Here is an 18343-nt window from a genome sequence, read left to right as displayed (position 1 = left end):
CACCCCCAGCCCCGTACCCCCTCCCAAGCCCTCTCCCTCTGTCTTTCTTTCCCCTCCCACTCCTGCCACTGTTGCTGGTTTTCTCATCTTTCTACTTCAAGACCAGAGCATTTGGATTTGCTACGAAAATACGCTTTTCCTGGCGGCTGCTTAGACCAGTAAAGATGGAGAGGGGCCAGGACCTGGGGCGAGTATCCAGTTCTGCCTGCCAGTTACCATGACCAGTGCTTCGTCCTTATCAGGGAGCCTCTGATCAAGAGCCCTCACAGGGACCACACAGGCCTGGACCGGGTTTCCAGGGAGAGAGACATCAGACCTCAGGCTTCTGGCCAGAAGCGGGGGCATGGTGGGAGGGTTGAGAGAGGTGCTAACACAGTCATGGTTCTGGAAAATCTTGCAATGTAAGATTCTTTATATTTTTTCTTTAAAAAAAGCCACTCACATTTTATAAGCTACCACCCTATGAAACTGGTATTCATTCCTGTATAGACAGATAATATGTGTGTGTGTCTGCAGTAGGAGATAACAGATAAATGATGCATAGGTACATAGATAGATATGGTATATAATACTAGTGTCCTCCAATGAGTTCTTTTAGGGAGAATCCAAATTTAAATAAAAACCATTACTTTGGAAAAGAATATAAAAAGAATGTATATATATATATATATATATATGCGTGTTTGTATATAACTGAATAACTTCGTTGTACAGCAGAAAATAACACAACATTGTAAATAAACTCTACTTCAGCTTTTACATTTTTTAAAAGTTAAAAAAAAACATTACTTTGACATTTCTGTTTGTTTTCAAATAGGTGGGTGAGGTTCTATCAAGCTGACCAAACCATGCCTACTAAAGACCTGTGCTGAATCTTTTAAGCAAAATGCCAGATTGAAGGAAGTTTTTTATTCTTTCTCTCTCTCTCTCTTTTTTTTTTTTTTTTTTTTTAAGATTACTGGATTCTTTCTGGTTTTCTAATCCCAAAATCACTTCTCTGGCTTTCTCTTTACCAGACTGAGTCCATGTGGTACAGAAATCTGCAGCTAAAATGCACGGCCTTTGGCTGAAGAAGCAGAGGGCACAGCAGAACGACCCCAAGGCCGACCTGAGGACGAGCACTCAGAGCACACTGTGGGTCCCCTCTTACCCCTCGTCCAGATGTTACAGTCACGGAAGAAATACCCCTCAAGCCAACCATCTTCCCATCTAAGCTCATATGCATTCTGTCCTTTTCTTCAACACGCAGCCTCATTCAAGAATATAAAGCCCATTTTTCATCTTACTAGTTATTCCATTTAAAATACTCTAAGTAAATTGACCAAGGGTTAAATACAGTCATTTTCCAACTTTTCCATAATAAATCAAAGAAAAACCTTGTGCTTACTCACCATACCTCTTCTTAGAAGTTCATGGGACATAAGCAGGATATTCTCATTGCTCCTCTGTTTATAGAAACAGCCTGTGTTTTCTAGGCCAGGTAATAAAACCAGCAAGGTTGTGGGAACCCAGGCAAGAAAAAGACTCTAAGAAGTGACACAGAGAGGATTCCCCATTCTGGGGTGCCCTAAAAGCCACACTTCTCCCCTCGAAAACCTCAAAGCTTAACATGACCCCGAGCCCCTCAGGGCCTTTCCAGAGCAGAGGTGAATCCACCATTCCTGCCCAAAGCGCACTCTTGGAGTTGGGGCCAGTGATCTGTGAGGTGACAACTAGGCATCTGGGGGGCTTCTGAGAAAGTGATCACTTACTCTGCTCCCATAGGATGGGAAGCAAAACCTGAAACACCAAAAGCAGCTCTGTTTTACTGAGCCAAGACTACATATGTGCTTTTCATACATTCTCTCATCTAACCCTCAAAAGTAAAATTCTGGAGGGCTATTATCAAACAAAAAAGACACAGAAAATAAAAAGTGTTGTCAAGGATGTACAGAAACTGGGACCCTTGTGCATTGCTGGTTAGAATGTAAAATGGTGCAGCCACTATGGAAAACAACATGATGGTCTCTCAAATAATTAAAGATAGAATTACCATATGACCTAGGGAGTCCATTCCTGGGTATATACTCAAAAGAATTGGAAGCAAGGACTTGAACAGATATTTGTACCCTTGTGTTCATAGTAGCATTATTCACAATACTCAAAAGAGGGAAATAACCAGATTAATGGATAAACAAAATATGGTATATACACACAATGGACCATTATTCATCTTTATAATGGAGGGAGATTCTGACACCTTCTACAGCATGGATGAACCTTGAGGACATTAAGCTAAAGGACATAAGCCAGTCACCAAAGGACAAACAAGGGATGATTCCACTCATATAAGGTACCCAGAGGAGTCAAATTCAGACAGACAGTAGAATGGTGGTTCCCAGATGCTGGGGGAGGAGAATGGGAGCTAGTGTTTAATGGGGACAGAGTTTCAGTTTTCCGAGATGAAAAGAGCTCTGGGGATGGAGTGTGGTGATAGCTACACAACATTATGAATGTATTCAATCCTGTTGAGCAGTGTACTTCAAATGGTTAAGACGGTACATGTTTTGTTGTGTATATTTTACAGCAATAAGAACAAAATCCTAAGAGTGAGGTGCTATTATTTTGCAGATGTAGCAACTGAAGCACAGAGGTGGTGCGGTAAGTAGGAGGTACAGCCAGGGTCCCCGGCAGGCAGGCGGACCCCGAGGTCTGGGACCCAGCACTACCATCAGCCGTTGGCCACGGACACTGACCACTGATCATGTACTTGGTAAGAAAAGAAAAGTAAAAATAATAAATAAAAATACCCACCCTTGCTCTGGGCAATCAGGGGTCCAAGTGGCCTGAGGCTGTTGACATGGTCTTCCCAGGGTGGCTGGTTCCAATCAGAGACGAGCCCTCCACCCTATCAGTTATAATGTTGTCTTACTCTACACCATGAAATGGCATTTGAACCCAGAACTTACAGAACAGGAGTAAATTCAAGTAATTCTTCAGTCAATTCCCTGATTTCCCAGACTTCAGTCAAGTCATTCCCAACATGGTCCCTCCTCACACACAGCTGTGCCAGCCCCTCGGGCAGTCACAGAAGGTGCCATGTGGGTTGTTTGCCAGGGTCATCTCGAGGCTATTGAGACTTGATCATCTCCAGAAGGTCACCCAGCACTTGGTGGCTTGATCAGTTTCCCTGATTGAGGGACAGGTGGCCGGGACCCCACTGGTCACACCTCACAGCCATACACCTGTCTTTCCAGGTCTCAGTACTGGCTCTCCCCGCCCTCATTCCTGACGGAGGAAGGGGCCAGGGGCTGCACGTCTGCAAGCCAGCCCCTCACCCCCGCCCCAGGGCCACAGCACAGGCAGCTGAGGTCAACTGTAGAGCTTAAAACCCAATGAAAGAGGGAAGGAGTCAAGCAGAGAACCCTGAAAAGTAAACATTACAAAACCTTCAAAACCAGAAGGTCAGAGGTGCACTATCTGTGGGGACAGGCCAGCTATTTGCTCTTCCTCTGGACTGTGTGATGTGTATTTAACTGGAGGAGAGAGCATGACTGGATTGTGTGTGTGCATGTGTGCACGTGTGTATGAGTGTGTGCGTGCATGCACTTGTGTGTGTGAGAGAGTGTGTGTGTGTGCACGCGCACACAGGCTCATGGAAGCCAGGAGGGCTGGGGGCCTCTGTAGCCACGCAAAACACCCACTCTTTGTGTCACAGGCGGGCCAGCGCTCTAAGGCCTGTGACTGAGCACGGGTGCAGTCATGTTTCCAGAAAGAAAAGAAGGAGGGGCATAAATCACCCTGTTAAATGCCCGCTGTAACTGGGCAGATGGAGGCCATTGGCTTTAAACATTTTAAGCAACAACTCACAGTAAGAAACACATTTTGTTGTAGCCCCACGTGCACACACACACACTTCATAAAAACAATGCCCGCCCTTACTACCAGTGAGGTACTCTGATATTTTCTATTCTTGTTTTTATATTGAATTTTTAATTGAGGTGTAACACACCATAATAAAGTGCACAAATCTCAAATGGACAGCTTAAGGATTTTGTAGGGCTGCCAATCTTTTTTTTTTATACATAGCTTTATTGAGATACGGTTTACATATCACAAAATTCACCCAAAGTGTACAACTCAATAGTTTTTAGTATATTTTCAGAGTTGTGCAACCGACACCATAATCTAACTCTAGAACTTTTAGAATTTTAGAATTTTCATCAGCTCAAAGAGAAAACTCACACTTAATATCTATTCTATTTATTTAGTTTTGTAATGCTAGTCACAACTCACCAAATTTATTTCATTAGTGGGTCACGACTGCAGGTAATAAAACCAGTGTCAGACGTTTTACTGAAATGTCTCATTTACTCCTCACAAGAGCCCTGAAAGACAGGTACCACTGTGCCCAAGTCACAAGAGAACCGAGGGGCAGAGCATCACAGGAATGCCAAGCTTCCAGCACTCACTAGGGACAAAGTAAGATGTCAAAGTGAGACGTCAAAGCCAGTCCACAGGCTCATGAGAGCTGCTGTCTGTTCCTGAAGGATGGAGGCTGGCCCGGAGGGCAAACCAGCACCCTCCCGCATCACAGGGAGATACTGGACTTGGTCAGCAGGGTGACCTACTGCCCAAAACATATCACAATCAGAAAGGTTGCCTGACAAGCTACATTCAAACTCCACTGACGCAGAACTCTGCGATGGCCTTCATCACCTGAGCGGGGCCCGGTGATGCTTACCATAGCGGGATTTGGGAGATGAGCTTAAGAAGTAAAATAACATTAAAAAAGCTTAAGAAGCAAAAAAAAAGCTCATTGGGAGATGAGTTTAAGAAGCAAAATAACATTAAAAAAGCCACCAGGGATGTTGCTGCCTCAAATTCCTTAAACAGGTAGCAGACGCCATGTTTCAGAAGCTGCAAACCATAAAAAAGTGTATCTATTTTTATAGCATTAAACTATTATTACCAGTAAAATTTAGAGCAGTTTCAATCAGACATAGGTTGAAAAACCCTCCAGAACGACTGGTGTACAGCACGTTGTGAATAAGTACAAAGGACAAGTTCACGTCCTCTCTTATTACCCAGCCCCTCGCCAGTGGGAGGATGTGGGGTGTGACGGATGGGGGGTGGGGAGCATGTACGTGTGAGTGTGTGTTTGCGTGTGTGTGTGTGTGTGTGTGTGTGTGTGTGTGTGTGTGTGTGGAAGAAAAAGGGAGCACTCAATCCTCACCTCCACCCCAAATGATCCAGAAACTGGAGATGTGAAGCAACGGACAGAAACATTGCAGCCCAAGATGGTGCCACGAATTATGTGGACACAGATGCCACATACTTGCCCACTGGCCTCAGGAGAGGCTCAGCCAAACACCATGGGAAAGGAAAACCCAGAGGGCCTGGGTTCTGGATCTCTGACAAGCTGAGACAACCTGAGGCAATCAAGGCAGAGGGCTGAGGGGCAGAAGACAGGCTGGGGGCAGGGGGGAAAGATGCCGGCCAGCCTTCCACTGCTCATATCAGAGCATTAATGAGCGTATCTTATCCTCTACCCTTGGGGCAGTAGAGGAGAGTGGAGGTCATGAGGGGAAGGAAGGTGTGTTAAAATGAGCTTTCCCAGGGCTTCCCTGGTGGCGCAGTAGTTAAGAATCCTCCTGCCAATACAGGGGACGTGGGTTCTATCCCTGGTCCGGGAAGACCCCGCATGCTGCAGAGCAACTAAGCCCGTGAGCCACAACTAGAGAGCCCACGTGCCACAACTACTGAGCCCTCACGCCTAGAGCCCATGCTCCGCAACAAGAGAAGCCACCGCAATGAGAAGCCCGCGCACCGCAACGAAGAATAGCCCCCACTCGCCGCAACTAGAGAAAGCCCGCACGCAGCAACAAAGACCCAATGCAGCCAAAAATTAATTAATTAGTTAATTTTTTTTTAATGTCAAGAAAGTATATAAGTACCTGGAAGAAAGAGGGAAAATAGTATTTAAAACCCACACTGTGGCCACTTCAGCCTTCCTGTATGAGGTAAGTAAATTAAAAAAAAAGAGAGAGCTTTCCCCTTCCACGCTAGCCCTATCCTGCTTCTAGATACCCACAAGTAACTCAACCGGGTTCCCTTTGGAGATCTCAGCTTCTTGTTCCATAAGTGGAGTTTATTCATCCATTCAACAAGCATTTCTTGGGCACTTTGTTCTGGGACAGAGGGCACGGAGCTGTTTCACCGTCCCCTAGAAACTCTCTACTGGTCTTTAGGGTAGCATTAAAGATGCTGGTGCACAAACAGCACGAGAGCCTGCAAGCCCTGCTCCCACCTGGCACACAGCTGTGCCTGGGACGCCCCATCACACCCGGGGTCCGGGGTCCCGCAGAGGAACAGGAGTGAGATGGGTGCAGGGCTGTGGAGGGAGCATCTGGCCAGAGCGGGGCCAACCGACTCACCGCGGCCCACGTGTTCGGCTCATACACACCGATGGGATATTATGCTTGACGTCCCATTGCTCTGGGATGGGACTGACATCTGTTTCACGGCCCCCGTGGCCAGGAGGGTTCCTGCTGTAAGACGCAGTGCGGGGTCAAAGGGCACAGCCTGATTCCATAAAACAGGACAGAGCTGGTCTTGGCAGGTTTGGGCTTCCCTTCCCCCAGAGCAGGGGACACTGACACTGACGGGCAGTACAGGCAGAGGGGGGGCACCCAGAGTCCTTAGGACCCTCAGATCCAGGTGTCTCTACAGCCGGATATCCCAAGGATATGGGTTCTTTGAACTTTCCAAAGGTCTGAAAGAAAGCCTGGCTTTTTACAAGCTTTGCCGCAGGCTGTGTGTGGAGGGGCAGCCGATTAGAGGCAGAGGTCAGCGAGCTGCCATTCGGCTGGCCCTGCTCCTGAGGCCGGGCCATTGCGCGGAGCAGGGGCTCCCAGACAGAGGCAAGAAGCCATTGCCAGGCGCCCTCTTTGGGGACTCGTCCGCCTCTGACCCCCTCCCTGCCGTTCTCTGGTGGGTGGAGGCCCAGCCCGGCTGCCCTTCACTGGGCGCTGAGAGATGCCCAGGTGAGGCAGCACCGGCTCGGGGGCTGGGGGAGGATGGCACGGCCTTCCTTCCTGGTGCCCTGTCACCCGAGAGCCACACAGCTCTCTTGCAGGGACCTCACCTGAGATGGATGCCTTATGTGCTATGTTCCACGAGGTGGCCAGGGTGCCCTCGGATGCGGGACTTTCAGGGCTACGACCAGTGAAGCGAGAGCTGGAAGGGGTTACCTGGCCTTCCTCTCAGCCCTCTGGCGGCTCGCCCCCTCCTCTAGTCCATCTGACCCTGGGGGATGGGCCGGGGGCTTCAGCATTACTGCAGGCGGCAGCCCTAAGCCTCACGCACAGGCAGGGGGAGCAGAGCCCTGGGAGAGGAAAAGCGGGTGAGGGGCCAGGAGAGAAAAGATCAGCGCAACGGTCCGGCCCAGAAATCACCCTGGTGACTGATATCTCTGCCAGCCACCCAGCGACTCCAACAGCTTGTCCCGCCCCCGCCCCTCCAGCAACCTCCCCAGCACCTAGGGGGCTGCAGCCCAAGGAAGCAGAGCCGAGAAGCCTCATCACGGGGCCGTCTGCCTGCAAAACTCTCAACAGCTACAACACACAGCCTTCCGCCTCCACAGCTCTGCGTGCACAGGTGCGCAGCGGGGCCCCGAGCCAAGGGAGGGTCCAGCTCCCCCGCAGCAGGACGGCTGGTGCCTCGGGACCCCGCCCCGGCCTGGAGCTGGGATCGGCCGCTCAGCGCCCCCTGCCGGCCGCGCCGAGAGCGCCGCGCACGCGGGCAGGAACCGGGACGCAGCGAGGATGCTCACAGAGAAGCAAGGACAGGCCTGCTCCAGACTGTCCGGGGCCCGGAAAACATCGTTCTGCAGACACAAGAGGAAAGAGGGGAGCAGTTCAAACGAGAGCTGATCCTGAGACGCCAATGACCTTTCAGAGCGAAAAGTCTCGAAGGCAGGTGGACTGTGTCCCCGCAGCCTGAATTCAGGACACAAAAGACCGGAAACGAGATCTAATCCTTGACTAAAAATAAAACAGTAAAAACCATACATCGATGGACAGGAAATGGAAATGTCAACAGAAAGAGAATTTGGCCACTTTCTTGTGCCAGGCACTGTTCTAGGGCTTTGCCTTTGCTGTCCCAACCTTCACAGAGCTCCCGTGCAACGATGCTGCTCGCAATTAATTCAGCAGCTGCAGGAGGGGGGCACAAGGGTGGGAAGTCACTTGTGCGAGGCCGCACGGCCGGAGTGGCAGGGCAGGGCAGACACCGCGGCAAGGGCCGTGTGGGCAGAGCATCTGCTTAGGGAGCGTCGGCCCCCGGGAGTGCAGAGACCGCGACCCCACCCCAGCTGTGCGGGGACCATGACCCCACCCTGGATGTGACCCCAGAGTGGCAGGTCTTATCTGTCTACTGGTCCTTCCTGTTCTTAGTTCCCTGGTGACCAAAACCCAACCAGCCAACGAAGCACGTGTAAGTCCACAGTCAGGTGGCCGAAGTCCGCCACAGCAGACAGGAAGCCCCAGGTCCCCTCCCAGAAGGAGGCTTCCTGCCCCTGCGCCCTGAAGCCCAGGGAGGGGGTGAGTGGAGGACCCCGGGGCAGGCAGGGCAACTTTACTGCCGTCAGTGCCTTTAGGGGTTCTAGGGGTTCGGGATTCGTCCTCGAGGTGCAGGGTCACCCGAATCTCCCTCTTCGGCTCCTAAGAGTTGCTGCTGCCAGGTCTTCTTTCCCACTTGATTTTCTACTAAGAAATGAAGTTGTGCCTACCTGCCTAGCCGGAGAGGTCAACGAGCTCAGGGGGCAAAGTTCACCCCAGCTGCCCTGAGCCCAGCTCTCCATGCGGCGAGGAGGGAGAACAGGTGACCTGGGGGGAGACTAGGACAGGGAACACGTTTAAACCTTCAAACTGACAGCGCCCGGGGACACTGGCTGGGTTTCAGCCTGTCCTCTGCCCTCGGGGAGGGGAGAGGGCTGACCTTCGACATGTCCCCGTCTTACTCAAGGGCAGAGCGGAGCTTTGGCAGCTCGCTGGGGCACAGCCATGCCAGGCTGTGCCAGGGACGCGCCGGGAACAAAGCACAAAGGAGAAGGAAGGAACAAACCGGGCTTGTCCCCGGTTCAGAGAGTGCCACTGTGTTTATCCAACAGGACAGAACTGTTGCATTAAAGACACATCACCAGGACCACCAAAGTCAAATCCTCCCCGACCAGACCCTGAGCTCCAGCCTGGGCCCCGGACTCTGGGCTGGTTCCTCTAGGGGCTGCAGGAGGGCAGGCGGCCTGGGCAGTGCCCACCGACCCGAGGACTTGCCTCCTGTCCCCTGTGAGAGCAGAGTGGGCAGGGGGCCTCCAGAGACCAGCTGGAAGGGAGTCTGCGGGGGGGGTTGTACTGATTTATGGGGGCCTTTCAGGGCCAGAATGACACCATCCACCCACAACCTACCTCCTGCTAGTTCATATTCTCAGGGCTTTAAATCATGGTAACAGCCCTGCAGGAGCTCTGAACGCTCGGGGGCTTCCAGGAGCAGCTCGGCTGGGCCACGTGGAGGGAGGGGCGCAACTGCACTGCACTCCTTTCCCCCACCTGCTCGAAACCACCCCTGGCTCCTGCCTCTCGGGCCTCCACTCAGGCAGATAATCAGCAGAGCCAGGACCTTCTTTTCACTGACTTAGAAGCTTCCTCAACAGAAAAAAAAATACAGAAGCTAGAAAAAAATGATTGACACGACGACTCACACTTACCTCGTATTCCTAGTAAGCTTCAAAGCAAACACCTGCTACTGTCAACAGAGCAAATGCTAAAGCAGCACTAGGATGGCTGAGTTCTTTCTTTAAACAGATTCTACCAAACCACTTCAGTCTTGCTGGGCTGGAGAAATTTCTGACTGCCCAGGGAATCTGAGTGCCCACCCCAGCTTTCAATGCCAGACCAAACCTTTGAAGCCTACGGTCTCTTGTAAGAAAAAGAAATAAAAACCACAGCACACTAGAAACCCTGTTTGTTGTTGAGGACTCCACGATAGCTCGCTCTCCATATGGTAGCTATAGTCAAGAGCGCGAAAAACAAAGCAGGTAGAAGCAGAAATTAGGCAGGAAATGAAAACCAGGCTAGCTGGAAACTGGAGGAAAACTTTAGGAAGCAATGTGACAAGGAAAAGGGAAATGGGTGGATGATTTCTTCTCTGAGATCAGAGCTGCATTCCCCAGCTAATGTTTAAGGCGAGCCATGCAATTACCAGACAGCCAGGAGGCGTTAATTATGCTCCCACTATGTGCTTGCCATTGTGTTTGGAATTAGAGGTTGTCTCTGAGATGATCTAGGCTCTTCTAGAAAAAGAAATCCAGCATTATGAATCTAAAACGTCCAGAGATGCCCATGGAGCCCTTCCTGCCCTGATTCTTACGACAGAAGAGATTCTCTTTCTGACACAGGGAGGCCGGGAATGTGCTGTGATCCATCAATTCAACTCAAGCGAGACTCTCAGGAGGCCGGGACACACCCCGCTACCCCCAACTTGCTTTATGTTCGATGGACTGTCACATCGCTGTTTTCTCCAAACCTCCAAGCAGGAGGTGAGGGCTGTGATTTCCTTCAAAGGGTACAGTGGGCGCCAACACCGCCGGTAAAACGCGCTGCTTGAGGAAAGGTTCTAAGTGCGCAGCCCCTGATAGCCGCCTGGGGAGTTTGTTTTTTGAGTTTTATTCTCTTATGATCAAAGCGGTGATTGGAAAGGGGGACATTGTAAAATGGGGCTCTGATTAGGACTCTCTGAATTTATATTCCAGCTGGCGAAAAACACATCTGAGTCATTGACAAACTCCAAAATTCTATGATTCTACTAGCTATTGGAATGAATAAGAGACACATCATCCCAAGAATAGTGAGATGAGCAACTACAGACAGCATGGGACCCAGATGCAGCAGAGGTCAGAGCGGGCAGGGATGAGCTTGGCCTTCTTGCTGGGGGGACTGGGCTGATTTCAGACAAGAAAAGGCAAAGGCATCACTGTCATGGCACCATGGGCAAAGACGGGAAATGAACATGAAACCAACAGGTTTCTGAAGATCTGTGATCCGCCCAGCAGGCGGGGAACGTTCACTGGAGGAGGAGACGGAGGATGAGGTCATCAGTCATATGGGGGTCACTGGGGACCTATGAGTGGGAATCAAGATATTGAAATCAGTCTTTTACAAAGATTCATCCGGTATCAAAGGGTAGAAAGGATAGGAGAAAAGACAGAAGAGAGAGAGAGGAAGTCTCTAGGAAGCCCGTACAGTAAGGTAAGGGCCCCTGGACAACAGAAAAGGCAAGACCCAGGGTCCAGGTGACCACGGAAGGCAGAGGGGTGGTGGAGACACGTGGAGAGGGTGAGCTCTGTGTTTCCAGCTAATTCGGTAGCACTTCCATCGAAGCTTCTCTAGCTGCCACCATTGTCACATCCAAATTCTGCCTTCAAATCAGAGTCTGATCCTGCAAGTTGGGGCCTCTCTGGGGGCTGTTTTCATTAGGAAAAATTTCAAGTGTTCTCGCAGAGACCCCAAACAATCCGGATTCAAGGTAGACATGGATATCTCTCTCCTGTTATCGTCCACATGTGACGGTCCCCATGTGACAGGCCCATGGCCGGTACGGCAGCCGCCCACGTCTCAGACCAGGCCCCGCCTCCCCAGTCGCTCTGCCATCCCTGTGGTGTTCCCTTGTTGGCGTTCCCCAAACTCGCTGCTCCCCCCCTCCATGGTCTGGGCGGCAGGATGGAAGAAGGGACGGAAGGAGAGAGCACCCCTTCCTTTAAGGAAATGACCTAGAAGTTGCACCTAATAATCTCACTCACAGCCCTTTGGCCAGAGCTCAGCGTGTTGCCACACCCAGGGGCAGGGAACTGGAAGGTGGAGTCGGGGTCCAGGGCAGCCCAGGTGAAAATCCCATCACTGTGGAAGAAGGAACGGATGGCTGTTGGGGGGTTGCCTGCAGTGTCTGTTACAAAAGCACTTCACCTAAAGTAATAAACCAGACCTTTTTGAGCAGTGTGGAAAGAATGGTTCCAAGAAAGTGATGGAACCATTAACAGAAACAAGAGGAATGAGGAGAGGTCAGCAAGTCAAGTGAGATGATTAACACATGTGGGGATGTTGTTTGTTTGCTTGTTTTATTGAAGTATAGTTGAGTTACAATGTTGTGTTAGTTTCTGGTGTACAGCAAAGTGACTCAGTTATACATATATTCTTTTTCATATTTTTTCCATTATAGTTTATTACAAGACATTGAGTATAGTTCCCTGTGCTATACAGCAGGTTCTTGTTGTTTATCTATTTTATGTATAGTAGTGTATACATGTTAATCCCAAACTCCTAATTTATCCCTCCCCCCACTGCACCTTTGGTAACCATAAGTTTGTTTTCTATGTTTGTAAGTCTATGTTTTGTAAATAAGTTCATTTGTATCATATTTTAGATTCCACATATAAGTGATATCATATGATATTTGTCTTTCTCTGTCTTACTTCACTTAGTATGATCATCTCTAGGTCTATCCATGTTGCTGCAAATAGCATTATTTCATTCTTTTTTATGGCTGAGTAATATTCCATTGTAAATATGTACCACATCTTCTTTACGCATTCATCTGTCCATGGACCTTTAGGTTGTTTCCATGTCTCGGCTACTGTGAATAGTGCTGCTATGAACATTGGTGTGCACGTATCTTTTCTAATTAGTTTTCGTCTTTTCTGGATATATGCCCAGGAGTGGGATTGCTGCATCACATGGCAACTCTATTTTTAGTTTTTTAAGCAACCTCCATACTGTTCTCCACAGTGGCTGCACCATTTAATTCCCACCACCAGTGTAGGAGGGTTCGCTTTTCTCCGCATCTCTCGTGGGGATGTTTTCATGAGCCTCCTGAAGGGCACGGCTCCTCCATTTAGAGAACAGGCCCTGGAGCTCAGGGGAGAGGATGGGTTTGAAGACCCAGGTGACAGTCATGATGGCAGAGACCAGGAATGCCCTCCCTGGGACTGAGAGATGGGCCTTATCTGGGCCTGTCCAGCAGGCTCACAGTACTGTGGGCAAGTTCCTAGATTGTCTCCAAAATGCCTCTGTAAATCCCACTCTCTGTTGGTGTTGCTTATTCCCAGTGGCACTGGTGATTAACCTTGGGGAAAAAAAGGTCTGTATTTGAACCCTCGATTGACAATGACTTCTCGTTACTAAGCAAGCTGGCACTTTCTTGATGCCAGTCCCTTGTCGCATGTGTGCACCCTGGTGGGGAGGAGAGGCAAAGACAAGAAGAACAAAAGCACTGAGAATTTTCAAGCCGCCTACCGCAGCGCCAGCTGCCTTTTCTTTGGCAGTTGCCAGCATTTTTAAGCATCCGGAGTGTTTCATTCCCCCACTGCTCAGTCGTCCATTTTTAAAGTGTTTGCATCCATAAGTAGGATCGGGGTCAAGTGGATGGGTACCAGCACCTTCACCTGGTGGCAGAGATGGATCTCTGGCTGGTAGGAATGAAGTTGGCTCCAGAATATAAAGTGGTCCCCTGTTCCAGGCTGCTTGGCAAAGTTCTAGCTAAACTAGGGAGCCAGTAGCCCACCCCTCTGGAAGACAGATGTAAATGTCAAGTGCTGAAGAAATGTGGCAAATGTGGCCAAAGGGGGGGACGGAGGCACTGTTCCAACCCACACATCTGCAGAAGGCTCTCAAAATCCCAACTGTAAGAGCACTATTTTGTCTGGGGACACTCCACACATCAAAAGATAAAGTTTTATATTGAATAATTTCTGTCCTAGAGCAAGACCAGGAATGTCACACAAGATGTTTAGATTTACAGGGGGTGCAGGGTAAACCAGTAGTAAATGAAGTCCAGGCGATGTTTAACAGTTTGGGTTTCCTGCCAGCCAGTGAGGTACGGTTAGCAGAGAAGTGAAGGCATGCCCACTTTTAATAGTTTCGTGAACTAAAGAGGCAAATGTAACAAAGAGGCAGCTGATGCTTTTGCTTCCAGCACAGAAGGAAACTAATATTTATAGAGTACGTAGTGCATTTAGGACACTTTATATATCATAAGGGTTGGGTTTTGTTATTCCTACTCTACAGATGGGGAGCCTGAAGCTCTGAGAGGTTAAGTCAACTCACCCAAGGTCACACAGCTAGTAAGCTGTGTGGGCAAGATACGAGCCCAAGTCAGTCTTCACACTGTAACTTACATCTGAAGAAAGGAGGTTTACGAACAATCCATGCTGAATTTATTTCAGCTTAATATTGATGCCATGTCATTTTAATAGAGCAGAATAAGACAAAACTTAAGAGTGAGGTATTGGATACCATTTTGTAGGATGAATGAGAAGTGGTAAAAAAAAAAAACACTGTCAAAAAGAAATGTGCAGCATAGACATGAAGAAGAATTCTTTATAGGTAGTAGAAAAGGGTGAAAATCATCATAAAGGGACTATACCCAGAATTTTTTATTAGAAAGTGTACAAAATCTTGAACATACAGTGTTTCCATAAAATGTAATAGCTATAGATTAAAAAGATTAAAATATCTATTTTAAAACTAAACTAGCTGGAGAGGGTGTGGAGAAAAGGGAACCCTCTTGCACTGTTGGTGGGAATGTAAATTGATACAGCCACTATGGAGAACAGTATGGAGGTTCCTTAAAAAAGTAGAACTAGAGCTATCATATGTCCCAGCAATCCCACTACTGGGCATATACCCAGAGAAAACCATAATTCAAAAAGATATATGCACCCCAATGTTCATTTCAGCACTATTTATCATAGCCAGGTCATGGAAGCAACCTAAATGCCCATCGATAGATGAATGGATCAAGAAGATGTGGTACATATATACAATGGAATATTATTCAGCCATAAAAAGGAACGAATTTGCGTCATTTGTACGGATGTGGATGGACCTAGAGACTGTCATACAGGGTGAAGTAAGTCAGAAAGAGAAAAATAAATATTGTATATTAATGCATATATGTGGAATCTAGAAAAATGGTACAGATGAACTGGTTTTCAGGGCAGAAATAGAGACACAGAAGTAGAGAACAAACGTATGGACACCAAGGGGGGAAAGCGGGGGTGGGGGGGAATGAATTGGGAGATTGGGAATGACATATATACACTAATATGTATAAAATAGATAACTAATAAGAACCTGCTGTATAAAAAAAAAGAAGAAAAACAAAAAATAAAAATAAACTAAATGAGAACGGAAAAAGTAAAAATATTATATGTGGCATCAAATTAGCTCCTTAAAAGATATATGAAACCTACCGGAATGCTTAAAATTCGAGGACTGAAAGTACCAAAAGTCAGTAAAGGTTTAAAGCAGCTGAGCTCTCAGACACTGCTTGGTTGGAGGTTAAACTGGGCTTTTTTGAAAACTGTTTAACATTATCTACTAAAGCTAAACATACACCTACTCTCTGGCCCAATAATTCCACTCCCAGGTAAATACCCAACACAAAGCAAGTGCGTGTGTCTGCCAAACACCTGGGCACTCATGGCAACTCTATTTACGATGGCCAATTACTGGACACAACACAAATGCTTCGGTAGGTGGATATATCCAATCTCTTGGCTTTAAGGTCGTCCATGATTTCCTACTGCTTTCCTGATCCAACTTTATCCTCCGTTCCTTTTACTTCAAAGCTCACAGTTCCAAAAAGGCAAAGTACCTCAATACCAGACCCGCACTGGGTACGGTAGGGAAACGGCATGAATACACTGGGACTTGGGCAGTCAGGGCAGCCCGGGTCAGAGGATGAAGGATAGAGAACAAGACTTGGGAATCACACTACTATATCCAAAATAGATAACTAATAAGAACCTACGCTATAGCACAGGGAACTCCACTCAATACTCCGTAATGACCTACTTGGGAAAAGAGTCTAAAAAAGAGTGGATAGATGTAGATGTATAACTGAGTCACTTTGCTGTACAGCAGAAAGTAACACAACATTGTAAATCAACTATACTCCAATAAAATTTTTTAAAAAGGCTTGGGAGTCAGAGACAGAAAATTCATTACCCTGGGAAGATTTGCCTGTGCTTACATTTCAAAGGGTAATAAAACCTGGATACACTCACTTCCATTCCAAAGTGCTATAGCAACCCAGGGACACCAGTGTTTTGATTTAAAGAAGGAAGCAATTCACAAAAGGGCTAATAAACATATTAAAATGTCCAAGCTCATCAATACTCAAAAAAAAATGCGGGCTTCCCTGGTGGCGCAATGGTTAAGAATCCGCCTGCCAATGCAGGGAACACGGGTTCAAGCCCTGGTCCGGGAAGATCCCACATACTGCGGAGCATCTAAGCCCGTGAGCCACAACTACTGAGCCCACGTGCCGCATCTACTGAAGCCCGTGTGCTCTACAGCCCGTGCTCCACAACAAGAAAAGCCACCGCAATGAGAAGCCCGCGCACTGCAACGAAGAGTAGCGCCCCCCCACTCGCTGCAACTACAGAAAGCCTGCACACAGCAACAAAGACCCAACACAGCCAAAAATAATAAATAAACTTAAAAAAAAAATGCAACAAAACCTGGTACCATTTTTTACTTATCAATTTAGCAAAGAGTTTTTAAAGGTTTTAATATCAAGTGTTGGTAAAGGTGGAGGTAAGCCTTCTCACACGGGGGGGAGCCAAAGATGTGTCGGTAATAAGTCATTAAATACCTGAACTCACACACACGCCTTGTCCCCTTTTTGAATCATCCAGGAAATGAGAGTGGATCCATGCAAATCACCAGGTTATTTCTGATAGAAAAACCTAATAGTCCAACCATAGGAAGCTGGTTAAATAAATTATGGTATATCTATCCATTTTGAAATATTTAATGACACAAAAGTATTCACAATATATCATTTGCAAAGTTTATGAACCTATATGTAAATACATGCATAGACACATACGTAGACGCACACTGGAAGTCTGTATACCAAATATGGGATATTTAATTGTCCTTCCTTCTGTTTATCTATATTTTGTAAGTTTTCTAAAATGAATTCTCATGACAGCTGGATTAAGGAAAACAATAAACCAACGTTATTATGTTTAATAATATCAAGGACTCAACTGAGAACTGGATGCAGCCTGGTGGTTCCTGGGCGGGACCCTGTCCCACACCAGCTCCCACCCACCCACTTCCTCCTGCCCCTGGGCTTCTGGGGCCTTGAAAGCCACAGCCAGTCTCTATGGGGCATTGGCGGGGGAAGGGAGGGAGCTTCTGATGCTCCTGGGCGGGGAGTGGGGGGATGATCCCCCAGTGTCTCCTGAGCCCCCAATGCTCACTACACACCCGTCAGTCTTTGCAGTATTAATAGATGAGTTTACTGTGGGTTGAATAGGTGTAAGTGAGCTGGCAGTCACCTTATCACCATAACACAATAGTTTCTATGGAATACATTCCAGGTTCCAAAAAAACTGACTTATTAGCAACTTTTGGTAGCTAACATGCATGTAAATTGGGAACTGCCCGTTTACGACTTTTGGCAATTTGGGATTCAGGATTCCTGGAGGAGAGCTGCCCTCAAAGGTTCCACCGCCCGTGACCACCTCTTGCTACTGGCCCCGCGGCTGTAAAGCAGATCCACTCTGTGTTACGTGGGGGCCTCTTAACTCTGCCCTCATCTCCACCTCGATGGAAACAACTTATTGCAACAATGATGACGTCACGAGACCCCTTCGGGGCTGCTGTCTCGGGAGGGCTTGTGCCCTGACCAGCAAAGCCTGCCCTAAGGTCACCGCCTGTCAGGGAGCAGGGGACCCCAGTCCCCGCCCGCCTCTGCCCACCTGCAGGGCTGTGACATTCACCTCCAACTGCAGCTCTCTGAGACACCCCCCACCTCCCCCGAGGGGCTCCTGCAGGACCACTCACCCACATGAAAACAATCAAATTTTTCTTTTTTCTCCAAAGAAAGTGAATGTGGAAAGGAAAGGTGGATAGCGGTGGAAAGGAAAGGTGGATAGCGGTGTGAAGTGAAAAGGGCCAGAGACCAGAGGTCTGTGAGTGGGAGGTTCTGCTCGCTGCAAGTGTCTGGCCTGGCCCTGTGCCTTCACCACATAGGTTGTATTCTTCCCAGTTGACTGTTAGTTAGCTGATCAAACCTCCGATCTTAATTTCTGTCGTTGTTTGAGAATGAATAAACCTATACTTACCCATCATTATCCTAAGAAAACCCCATTTTCTCCAAAGAAGGAAAGGAGTAATTATTCGGTTCCTGAAGAAGGAATCCCTGAGGTCCCCCTAGGTGTGAACATGTCTCCCACACCTGGTTGACAAGGGCTCATGAAGAGGAGAGCCCAGGTCAAATCAGGGCCCAGGAACAG

At 48.1% G+C, this 18343-nt stretch overlaps 2 long non-coding RNA genes across 2 annotated transcripts in view; both read right to left on the bottom strand.

Annotated features, from left to right (window-relative positions):
• LOC309636023 overlaps positions 1 to 18343 on the bottom strand; it is a 338850-nt gene that overhangs the window by 308190 nt on the left and 12317 nt on the right. The window lies entirely within an intron of this gene.
• LOC309636022 lies at positions 28 to 8434 on the bottom strand. The gene is made up of 3 exons (XR_014249189.1): positions 7520 to 8434; positions 7127 to 7366; positions 28 to 6530 (listed from the first exon to the last, which is right to left on the bottom strand). It is a non-coding gene; the product is annotated as an uncharacterized lncRNA (long non-coding RNA).

This window comes from Balaenoptera borealis, assembly GCF_965194805.1.
Source record: "Balaenoptera borealis genome assembly, chromosome: 10".
In the NCBI taxonomy this organism is placed as follows: domain Eukaryota; kingdom Metazoa; phylum Chordata; class Mammalia; order Artiodactyla; family Balaenopteridae; genus Balaenoptera; species Balaenoptera borealis.
This window is presented reverse-complemented; position numbering and strand designations above follow the sequence as displayed.